The 12,737-nt window shown below is 45.2% G+C and overlaps 1 pseudogene; it reads left to right on the plus strand.

Annotated features, from left to right (window-relative positions):
- Window positions 1-7,731: 7,731 nt before the first annotated feature.
- Window positions 7,732-10,225, plus strand: LOC125529327 (polygalacturonase ADPG1-like; annotated as a pseudogene).
- The last annotated feature ends 2,512 nt before the right edge of the window (window positions 10,226-12,737 follow it).

The raw sequence follows: 12,737 nt of genomic DNA on the forward strand, positions 1-12,737 counted from the left end.
GCAGGACTGAGGTTGTGGAGACAGTCTGATCCCTATGCTGTTAGGAGGAGGACTGCAGTTGACTACAGGTTCCATACAAAGGAACAAGATTTCTATGAGACTATTCTGCTTGACAAGAAGCCCATAGTGTGTGACATGAAATGGGTGGACTAGGAGTTCATCCAGAAAAATGAAGATCACTTCCCTAGAGTGTATGACAGCTTTAAGGCTTGTGGAGTAGATGAATTCGTTGGACAAAAGCTCACCAAATGGAATGATGAGTTGATCATGCAGTTCTACTCCACTGCCCACTTCTATCCAGATGGGAGGATAGTTTGGATGTCTGAGGATACCAGGTACAAGTCCACAGTTGATCAGTGGGCCAAGCTAATCAATGCCCTAGAGGAACATGAAGATGACTTGGATGTGTATGCCACCATGAAGAAAGACCGCAACTCAATGGCAAACATGTACAAGGAGATCCCTGATAAGGCTTTAGAAACTCACAAGCTTGGATCTGTGCATTTCTTGTTGTCTGGTATGCCTACAATCAGCTGGATCTTAAGGCACACATTGCTACCCAAGTAAGGAGATCACAAGATGATTAGAGGACACTCCATCAACATGCTGCAAAATTTTGATGTTCCCCAAAAATTCAAAGTTATGAGCTTGATTGTAGAAACGATCAAAATGACTGTTGCTAATCAAAAGAGGAGTTGTGGGTATGCCCCACACATTCAGGAGCTCATCAACTCTAAGATGGGCATAGGGATTTACTTGCTGGACAAGGAGCATCTACCTCTACATCCTGAATTTGAAGACAACACAATAGTGATGAATGAGGAAGAACCATCATCAGCTCAAGTCCAGGAGAAGAGAGCCAAGGAAAAGGCTGAGAAAGCTGCCCAGATGCCAAGTGTTGAAGAGGCATCTCGAGTCTTCCTGAAGAGCAAGCAAGATTAGTTAGGCTATCTGATTCAAGCTACACTGAGGATTGAGAAGGAATTGGCCACCCTGACTCAGAATCAGGAGAGCCTGGAGAGGATTGTGGAAACAAAATTCTATGATCTTGATCTGAAGGTGACTGAGATTCAGACTGCAGTTGAGCAGCTTCAGGAGGAAGCAGAGGAGAGGAGAGGAAAAGCAACCACTGATGCTTTTAAGCATGTGCGACGAGGTCCAAGGTCTGCTACAGTGCTAGTCTCAGATGCTAGAGCTTCAGTGTCAGCACCAGCAGCTACAGCTCCAGTGCCACCTACAGCACCCACTCCATCAGCTTCAACTACTTCATCGGAAGCCTTCGTCCTTGGAGTTCTATCTACACCACCTCCCGAAGACCAAGCCTGATAGACATATAGCACTATGCATTTTCAAACTTTTTGGTAACTTTTTGGTAACTTGTTGCCAAAGGGGGAGAAATATGTATTGACAATAGGCTTCAAGAGAGGGTGTCTTTCTTTTTGCCTCTCTTGCTATTTTGGTTGAACTACTTTATTGTGTGCTTGTGTGAGATACTTTATGTCCTTGTGAGATACTTATATGATCATGTGGTTGATCATATGCTACCTTAATGTTTGGTTGAATGATGCTATCCTTTATATTCCATATAGGATCATTCACTTGCTTGGTGATGAGTGCATGCTTTTAATTTCTATCATTTTGAGCGCTCAACCAAGATGTATGTGACATGCAATAGTAAACCATGATCCTAATCGATTGTGCATTTGCATTCAAAAGCAAATTTTAAATAATGCACAAATTTAGGGGGAGCTCCTTCTTATCACATACTTCTCAAAGCAACGATGTTTTTCAATCTTATAATCATTTGTCGAACCTTTGATCTATATGTTGTCATCAATTACCAAAAAGGGGGAGATTTAAAGTGCAACTATCCCTGGGTGGTTTTGGTAATTCCTAACAACATATAGCTCATTGAGATAATGCTACTTGAAGATAAATATTTCAGGAAAAGCTTAATGATTGGCATGGCATGGATTAGAAAGTGGACCCCTAGAAATGCTAAGGACAAAAGGATTGGCTCAAGCTCAAAGCACAAGACTCTACATTTCATTTTTAGTGATCCAAGATCACATTGAGTCCATAGGAAAAGCCAATACTATTAAGAGGGGGTTGATGACCCAGAAGTATAGGGGATCTATCGTAGTCCTTTAGATAAGTAAGAGTATCGAACCCAACGAGGAGCAGAACAAAATGATAAGCGGTTTTCAGCAAGGTATTCTCTGCAAGCACTGAAATTATAGGTAACAGATAATTTTGTGATAAGATAATTGGTAAAGAGCAACAAGTAACAAAAGTAAATAAAGTGCAGCAAGGTGGCCCAATCCCTTTTATAGCAAAGGACAAGCCTGGAAAAATTCTTATATAGAGAAAAGCGCTCCCGAGGACACATGGGAATTATCGTCAAGCTAGTTTTCATCATGTTCATATGATTCGCGTTCGGTACTTTGATAATTAGGTATATGGGTGGACCGGTGCTTGGGTACTGTCCTTACTTGGACAAGCATCCCACTTATGATTAACCTCTATTGCAAGCATCCGCAACTACAACAAAAGTATTAAGGTAAACCTAACCATAGCATGAAACATATGGATCCAAATCGGCCCCTTACGAAGCAACGCATAAACTATGGTTTAAGCTTCTGTCACTCTAGCAACCCATCATCTACTTATTACTTCCCAATGTCTTCCTCTAGGCCCAAATAAAGGTGAAGTGTCATGTAGTCGATGTTCACATAACACCACTAGAGGAGAGACAACATACATCTCATCAAAATATCGAACGAATACCAAATTCACATGACTACTAATAGCAAGACTTCTCCCATGTCCTCAGGAACAAACGTAACTACTCACAAAGCATATTCATGTTCATAATCAGAGGAGTATTAATATGCATATAGGATCTGAACATATGATCTTCCGCCAAATAAACCAACTAGCATCAACTACAAGGAGTAATCAACACTACTAGCAACCTACAGGTACCAATCCTGGACTTAGAGACAATAATTGGATACAAGAGATGAACTAGGGTTTGAGAGGAGATGGTGCTGGTGAAGATGTTGATGGAGATTGCCCTCTCCAGATGAGAGGAGCGTTGGTGATGACGATGGCGATGATTTCCCCCTCCTGGAGGGAAGTTTCCCCGGCAGAAGAGCTCCACCGGAGCCCTAGATTGATTCCGCCAAGGTTCCGCCTCGTGGCGGTGGAGTCTCGTCCCGAAAGCTGGCTTATGATTTTTTTTCTCATCGAAAGACTCCATATAGCAGAAGATGGGCATCGGAGGGCCACCAGGGGGCCCACGAGGCAGGGGGCGCGCCCAGGGGGGTAGTGCGCGCCCCCACCCTCGTGGGCAGGGTGTGGCCCCCCTTCGGGACTTCTTGCGCTCAGTATTTTTTATATATTCTGAAAATGACTTCCATGAAGTTTTAGGACTTTTGGAGCTGTGCAGAATAGGTCTCTAATATTTGCTCCTTTTCCAGCCCAGAATCCCAGCTGCCGGCATTCTCCCTCTTTATGTAAACCTTGTAAAATAAGAGAGAATATGCATAAGTATTGTGGCATAATGTGTAATAAGAGCCCATAATGCAATAAATATCGATATAAAAGCATGATGCAAAATGGACGTATCATCAGGGGTGAGGTGTTGCTTAATGAGGTTCTTGCTCAAAGTGCTTAGTGATATGCTCCACAACCCTCAACCACTTTCTCATATCCAAATATATCCCAAACCAAAAGTCAAACTCAGCCCCACCGATTTGATTTATCCAGTGCCACCGAGTTCACTTGAGATAGCCACCGCCACAAACCATATTCTTTTTGGTCCTACCGATAGGGATCTCGGTCTCACCGAGATGGGATTGTAATCTCTCTGTTTTCCTTTGTAACGTTTCGGTCCAACCGAGATGAGTGATTGGCCCCACTGAGATTGCAATGCAAACTCTCTGTTTCCTTTCATAACGTTTCTGTCCTACCGAAAGAGCGAATCGGTCCCACCAATATTGCCTAACCAACTCTCTGGTTAGTCTATTACCAAAATCGGTCTCACCGAGTTTGTGTAATTGGTCTCACCGAGATTATGTTATGTCCTAACCCTAATGATATCGGTCCCACCGAGTTGACATGCCGGTCCCACCGAAAACCCTAACGGTCACATTATCAACTAAATCGGTCTGACCGAGTTGTATGATTCGGTCCCACCGAGTTTGGTGATTTGTGTGTAACGATTAGATTTTGTGTGGAGGCTATATATACCCCTCCACCAACTCTTCATTCGTGGAGAGAGCCATCAGAACATGCCTACACTGCCAACATACATTTTCTGAGAGAGAACCACCTACACTTGTGTTGAGGTCAAGATACTTCATTCCAACCACATAAATCTTGATCTCTAGCCTTCCCCAAGTTGCTTTCCACTCAAATCATCTTTCCACCAAATCCTATCCTATGAGAGAGAGTTGTGTGTTGGGGAGACTATCATTTGAAGCACAAGAGCAAGGAGTTCATCATCAACACACCATTTGTTACCTCTTGGAGAGTGGTGTCTCCTAGATTGGTTAGGTGTCACTTGGGAGCCTCCGTCAAGATTGGTGAGTTGAACCAAGGAGTTTGTATGGGCAAGGAGATCGCCTATCTCATGAAGATCTACCTTAGTGAGGCAAGTCCTTCATGGGCGATGGCCATGGTGGGATATACAAGGTTGCTTCTTCATGGACCCTTAGTGGGTGGAGCCCTCCGTGGACTCGCGCAACCATTACCCTTCGTGGGTTGAAGTCTCCATCAATGTGGATGTACGATAGCACCACCTATCGGAACCACACCAAAAATCTCCGTGTCTACATTGCGTTTGCTCCCTCCAAACTCCTCACTTTACTTTCATATGCAATTGTTTTACATTCCGCTGCTATACTCTTAGAATTGCATGTGTAGGTTGTTTGCTTGACTTGTGCTAAGTTGCTAAAATCTGCCAAGAATTAAAATTGGAAAAGGATAGATTTTTATTTGGTCAAGTAGTCTAATCACCCCCCCTCTAGACATACTTTCGATCCTACAATCCACCTTATGATCTCGGCAATGGTCACTTTGTTCGGTTCATACCTCATGATCAAGGCATTAATCACAGAGCTACTCAAGGTTTTTGTCGTGGTTGGATTATGTTGCTAGGGATACCTTTTGATTATCGTACAACTCAGTATATTTCAGATGCAATTAGAACTTTTGGTCATTTTCATCTGTGGCGTCAGGAGGATCCTAGGATGGTTAGGACGTTGGTCTATGCTTCCTTCCCCTGCCTTGAGAAAGTTCCTAGAGATGTAGTGTATCACAAATATGCTAATTTTGGTGCTACTCGTATATCTTGGACTGCTCCAGTTTATGTTCTTTTTGCGGAGTTTGCTGATATTTTACCTGGAGATGAAGATCAAATGCATATGAATGGCAACCCGCACCCGATGCCTGGTAACCTGCAGTTTGACAATACCACTTGGGCAATCTTCAACACCAAAACAAACAGTGCCGCCTCTTTGTTTGTTTCAAACAAGAAATGAAGAAAAGTAGCCGCCCCCAGTTTCGACGCTTCTCGGGCGTACATATATATACCCCATAGAAAAAATATTTTAGGATCGAATAGAGCTTGCACTTGATTCCACTCAGAGACTGCAATGATAGTAGGGACTCAACAACAGTTTTGCATGTGTGGACGACCTTACGAGTCCCTACATCTATGGTACATACTAACGTGAGTAGTGCACATGCTATATATATTACTAGCCTTAGGGTTTAGAACACAACATACGATCTTTGAGATAGACCAATCTGTATTCGATACTCCATCATCAATATAATCAAGCAGGACATAGGGTTTTATCTCTTCTAGAGGGTCCGAACCTAGGTAAACAGTGTCTACCTTGTCTCATGTTCACCATCGTTCCAAGATCCACAGCTCGGGACCCCCTACCCAAGATCTGCCGGTTTTAGTACCAACACATAGTCAATCTGAACTCCACTTCACTTCCCTCTCTGTCCACTCCACTTCTGGTACCTCCGAACGCATTCGATGACCTGCACCGAAGCAGCGCTGCCTCCGGTAGGGAATCCAGCTCTGACGACGACTGGGCAAGCCTGCTGCGCGAAGCGAAGCCCGACAATGTGGAGGAGGTCACCCTCCGCATCATGTTGAGTAGTTCGATGGTTGACTAATGCGGATCCGGTAGTGGCGGGTTAACTTCATCAACGCCCTTCGATGCAGCGTCGGCGACATCATCGGGCATTCCCGCCCGGCGCGCAGCTCCGGCCGCTCCCCTCCTCTAGCTACGCTGCCCACCACCACCACCCTCTGCTCCGGAGGTGGTAGCCGGCCATCACTGGGTCCTCGTGCCCGCGCCAGGGCCGACGCGCACTAGGACGCCCAAGTCTGAGGCACAAGCAGATCGGCAGGAGCGGCATCGGGCTAGGGAGAGGGCAATGGCGGGGGAGGCGATGTACGCATGCCGTTCGTGCGCAAGCGCGCGATCAATCCCGAGGCCACGCTCCTCTCGTCGGTCCTCCGCTGCTATCTCACGATGGCGGAGACGAATGCGCGGAGCCTCTACCGCAAGAATGGCAAGGCGCTCCAACTCGCCATTGAGTTGTTGGAGCGCGAGGCGAACAAGGAAGCGAAGACAGCCTGCCATGCGAATGAGGAGGACCGCCTGCTCCGCAGGCTGCCGGTCGAAAGGTGCAGCTCCGACTCTGACCTGACGGACGGCTCCGCCTACAGCTACGACGACGACGCACCTCCGCACGTCGATGCCTACATGGAGGGGGGGGGGGGGACAGCTGCATCGACGACCTGAGGGGGAAGGGGCTGGCAAGGAAATTGTGATTTCCTCCGCCCTTCCCCGTTCTATTTATATTTTATCTATTTATGTTTTATTAGTAGTTTGTAGTATGGATTTGCACTGTCCGCCGTTGAACTCCGATGAACTATGTTCCTCTTGTTCGGTGATGAAATGTTGATCCATTGAACTACGCATTGATCATGTTTTTGTGTAGTGTTGCATGATTTGAGGTTTCAGATATGAGGGACGCGGGTGTGGAAGGCAACATATAATGTCAGTGCCCGTGGACGCGCCTAGAGGCGTACGCAGGCGTTTGAGAGGCCGGATTTGCCAAGTCTGGCTGTAGATGCTCTTAGTGATGTATCTAAAACAAGTCTTTTTGAAGCATTTGGTGAGAGAAAACTTACGAAATGTCCACGCTCGATGTTAAGATTAATATCAAAATTAAGATATGATTGATTTCTCTTTCATCATTAAATAAAACGCTACATCATATCTTTGACTATGAAATGATACGCCTAACCGTAATGAGAGTATCATAACTAATAATGTATATAAGATGGTCAATTTTTATAAGATGGCACAAAATTAAATGAAAAAAGATAGTTGAGTATCATATTATGATACCGTATTATAATAAATATATTCTATTATGTGTCATGCATCACAATAAATGAGATATGATAATAATATATGATACTATACACTATAAAAATAATATCATACTCCCAGTACAACCAGTCTACTAAGAGCGAAATTGTTTACACATTCAATTTGGAACGATTTAGCATTACATCTGCGTGATCGAACGTATATTTAGCATTACTCTGAGACTTTCGGACGCTTCTCTGGCGTACATATATATACCCCCACAGAAAAGCATTTTAGGATCGAAACAGAGCTTGGCACTTGATTCCCCTCAGAGACTGCAGCGACAGTAGGGACTTCACAACAGTTTTGCACGTGTGGACGACCTTACGAGCCCCTGCACCTATGGTACATACTAACTTGAGTAGTGCACACACTCTATATATTACTGCATTTCACAAAGTTTGCTCGAATTTATGTTCGGATTCATCCGTAGTTGACAGACTAGTAACAACCACTATGTGCTGGTGATCAATGATCAATTGACCATGCATGTGTGCCCGTGTGAGACGTGCTTACTAATTAACCTTGCAGGGTATCATCGGCATCCGCACGGCCATCCTGTTCCTCGCTGCGCTCGCGTGGTGTAGTGTGCTCGCCGCGGCCGCCGCCGGCGAGGTGGACGGCGTGTTCAACGTCAAGGACTACGGTGCTCGAGGCGACGGGGTCACCGACGACACCAAGGTACGTACGCCGCACGCGCGCGATGCCCGAGTTGCTGTTGCGCTCTCGATCGAAATGAGAGACCTACGTGACGGATGTGTGCTCATTATCTGTACTGCATGGGAAGGCGTTCGTGCACGCATGGACCGCGGCGTGCGGCGCCAGGGGCTCGTCGGCGTCGACGCTGCTCGTGCCGGCGGCCAAGTCCTTCCTCGTCGGCCCCACCAGGTTCAACGGGCCCTGCGCCTCCACCAGAATTACCGTCCAGGCACGCATGCACCGTTCGTCTTTCCTGATCTTGTCTTAGATCTAGGCCGTGGTTTGCGTGGCTTCATCTTCGTGCGGCCCTTGCTTTGACTGTCGTAGGTCATGGGCACGATTACGGCGCCGCCGGCGGGCGCATGGAGCGGGAAGAACTATTGGCTGATGTTCTACAAGGTCCACGGGCTCACGGTTACCGGCGGCAGCACCGGCTTGCTCGACGGCAGAGGCTGGACGTGGTGGCGCAACAAATGCAAAGGCTATGCTGTGAGCCCAACTCGTCTCTTGCAAGAAAGAAAGAAAATATTTTAATTCCTCATTGCATTTGTGCCTTTTGATTTATTTATCAATCTTTGTCTGAGTGAAAGTATTTAATTGTTGATCTTTTCTTTTAAACGATGCATTTATCAGTTTCCACTCACCTATTTTTTCTATATATAAGTTTTCACTCACCTATTTTTTTCTGTACATAAGTTTTCACTCACCTATTATTGTTGTTTTCTTTCAGGACTGTGTAACCAAGGCACCGACGGTTAGTACAAACATAAGCAAGTATAGTATGTAGGTAATTAACATTCATAGATCGACGTGCATGTAACCTCATTGCGTACGTACCACCACATCGATCCATGCAGGCGTTGGTGGTCATGAGCTGCGCCGACGTGGAGCTGCGCCAATTCAGAAGAAGGACAGCCCGCAGATGCACATCGCCGTCAGCCAGAGCAGCAAGGTCCACCTGACGCAGCTGACCATCACCGCGCCCGGGGATAGCCCCAACACCGACGGCGTGCACATCTCCCAAAGTGAAAACGTCCACGTCAGCAGATCGACCATCGGCACCGGCGACGACTGCGTCTCCATCAGCTCCAGGAGCCGATTCGTCACCGTCGACGGAATCGTGTGCGGCCCCGGCCATGGCGTAAGGTAACAAAGGTTTTCCGTCGATCTGCGTTTTCCTCTAGCATGCACTCGAAGAAGAGGAGTAAATGATGTGATGGCCGGGCTTTGTGTTTCTTGGCTAGTGTGGGGAGCCTGGGCAGGAATGGAGCGACCGCATCCGTGGAGTACATCGACGTGAAAAACGTCCACTTCATCAACACTACAAATGGGGCAAGGATCAAGACGTGGCAGGTAAACCGGCCTTCGCTTACTAACGAGCTATCTGACGCCCAGGTGATCATATTGTTTCTTCGCGCTGCAGGGTGGGAAAGGTTACGCGAAATCCATCTCCTTCACCGACATAAAGTTCACCAACGTGGACCATCCTGTGGTCATCAACCAATTCTACGTAGACCACCACCATGTCCCAAATATGGTAGTCCATGTGTTCATTAACTGTTGGACGATCTGTATACGTGTGATGTGGAGCAGCTAGTAATGATGTTTGCGCGTCTTCTGGGTGTCTTAATTTGCTGTAGGGGGCGGTGGCGTTGAGCAACATAACGTACAAGAACCTGAGGGGGACATCGAAGCACAAGACGGCCGTGGACTTCAACTGCGGCGAGAGCGGCAGCTGCACGAATATCCACGTCAACTCTGTGGCGATCACCGCTGCGGACGGCGGAAGAACCGTGTCCCGCTGCCAGAACGCGCAAGGGGACACCTCCGGATACGTCTACCCCAAGATCCCTTGCCTTAAATAATAATAGCTAGCAGGTAGAAGGCGATCTAAGTCCGCGCGTGTTTATGTGTGTGTATTTTTTGTTTTATTTTTAAAGTAAGAGAAGGGGTGGCAGTGGTATTGGGGTTGAACAGTTGCGAATGAATCTTTTTGACAGACTTCATAAATTTTCATTGCACACTGGTAGACTATGAAATTAGAATCCGGAATCAGTTGTTTATTACTCCCTCTGTCCTATAATATAAAAGCGTTTTTTACATTAGTATAGTGTCGAAAACTCTCATATATTATGAGACGGAGGAAGCATTTGACACTTTCAACTTATGTCTGGCTATCAAAATCTGATGCATCATTAACAGAAATTCAACGCATATGTCTTGGTGAAAAGTCAACTTCGCAATCGTTGCAAGTTCAAAATCAAATCTTACTGGGTCTATTCATGTGGGTTGTACCATATAACCAATCCAGAACTGCACTCTCCTGTAGTATTATGATTCAAAAGTTGCCTGGGTAGTGCTATCAAAGTTACTATTTTTCTAGAATTTCCTATTTTGCACCCATTAAAAGAAATTCATGTACGGACGGTTTATTCAATAAAAGAGATGCTAAAACCATAACGTGCACAGACAGAAGTTGAATATTTCTTTATTTTCTGTAGGCACTTGCACCCTTTTGAAATTTTTAGAAGGACATCATTTGATCAACCAGTGAAAAGAAATTTGAATTGTTTATATAGTACTCCCTCCGTTCCATATTATTTGTCGTGGTTTTAGTTCAAATTTGAACTAAAACCACGACAAGTAATTTGGAACGGAGGGAGTAGTTCTCAAACCAAAGAAGCCAAACTAATTTAGAAACTTCATGTAAGAAAAACCTATCGAAAGAAAGTCAAATTGTTTATATAATACAGTAGTTCCCACATCAAAGAAGCCAAACTTATTACGGAAGTTAATTTAAGAAAAGTAGACTTCACCGTGACTTCGAAAACATCGATGGAGAATTCTGAAACTTGCCTCGAAAAATGTGTCTGAAGATCACGAATATCACGTGCAATTAGGCTACTATGTGAAATCCTACAATTACACTATACCACATGCTATTTCCCTAACATGAAAGCCGGAAGATGGCTATAAAGCTGGTGGCTGATTCAGAACTAATAACACATAAACGTTCATAGATAGAGCCGTCCGACCAAGGTGTGGACCAAGTCCTTGAGCACAAAGGAAAAAGGACATAATGCATTATGTTTTGGAAAAAGCTATGGTTCAGCCGACGGATCAAACGCACTGCATCCACAGCCTCCTAAGGCCAACACGTGTCCTTATCCATTCATTATGTACTCTCAGCCTTCCTACGCCCGACCGTAGCCATGGTTGATGCTCGTCGCTCCGGCCGATGATGCTTTTTATACTTTACGCGACAAAGACTCTGTTGCAAAAGCCGTCTGACAACATCATCTTTGTTGTATAAATTTCTTGACACAACAGATGACACCATCTTTTCAGTGAAAAATTTCTGCAATATTATTCATGTTGCAAAAGTCTTCCTGCAACATCATCTATGTTGCAAAAAACGTCCAGACAAAAATAATAATTCTGCAACACCACGACTATTGCAAAAGTCCTCCTGCAACCTCACTTGTATTGCAAAAAAAAGTTGAAGAAAAAAGTCTAAAAATTAGGGCGTAAATAACGCTTCGATGGTTTCGCAACAAATAAGCAATTGTTGCAAAGCGAGTTGCGCAACATCTACCTTGTTGCAATTCCCATCGCACCTCATTTGGTAGATCTGACGGCTATTTGTGGCTCAATCCAACAATCCAGGAGGCAGAAAGATCCGCCGGCCGATGCGTAGGGTTGCCCTTATGTTTTAGTCCTGAAGCAACTATACTTTTCGTTATAGAAAGTTCAATGATTTTTTCCCTTCAGTTGACAACACCAAAGAAAATATAGCGATAAAAGCCAGAAAGTATACATGGACACCATGTAAATTACTGGAATCTTATATTCTTAAGAAGTTAATCCCCACTACTACCTAGTGGTTCCCATTCTTATCTCTACTATTAAAGGGGGATCGAACGTCGTGATGGTTCAACCTTCCCTCGTGGTTCGACCACCTCGTTCGATCTCCCCGCCTCGATCACTCCTTTTCACCCCACGTCAGAAAACGCAGCATGAAAAAGAGGAAAAATAAAACAACCATGACCCCACGAACACCCGTCCCACGATCCAATCTCCCCCGATGTAGCGCCCAAGATGCGATTCTATCCCAATCATGTGGTGAATTCATGATCACGGCACAATCGCATTTCGAGCGCATAGCAAGGTGGATATCATTACTGTTGGGGAACGTAGTATTTCAAAAAAATTCCTACGATCACGCAAGATCTATCTAGAAGGAGCATAGCAACGAGAGGGGAGAGTGTGTCCACGTACCCTCGTAGACCGAAAGAGGGAACGTTTAGTAACGCAGTTGATGTAGTCAAACGTCTTCGCGATCCAACTAATCAAGTACCGAACGCACGACACCTCCGCGATCTGCACACGTTCAGCTCGGTGATGTCCCTCGAACATAAGTGTCTCTCATAATAGATTAATATGGTAATTTAACTTTCTTTCTAGGGAAGTGTTCCATGCCTTTCCTTAATGGAAATTGGAATTTAATATTCCCTTCCTTCATATCAATAATTGCACCAATCATTCTAAGGAAAGGTCTACCAAGAATAA

The sequence above is a fragment of the Triticum urartu genome, chromosome 2A (assembly GCF_056163025.1).
Source record: "Triticum urartu cultivar PI428250 chromosome 2A, HENAU_Tu73, whole genome shotgun sequence".
Lineage (NCBI taxonomy): Eukaryota > Viridiplantae > Streptophyta > Magnoliopsida > Poales > Poaceae > Triticum > Triticum urartu.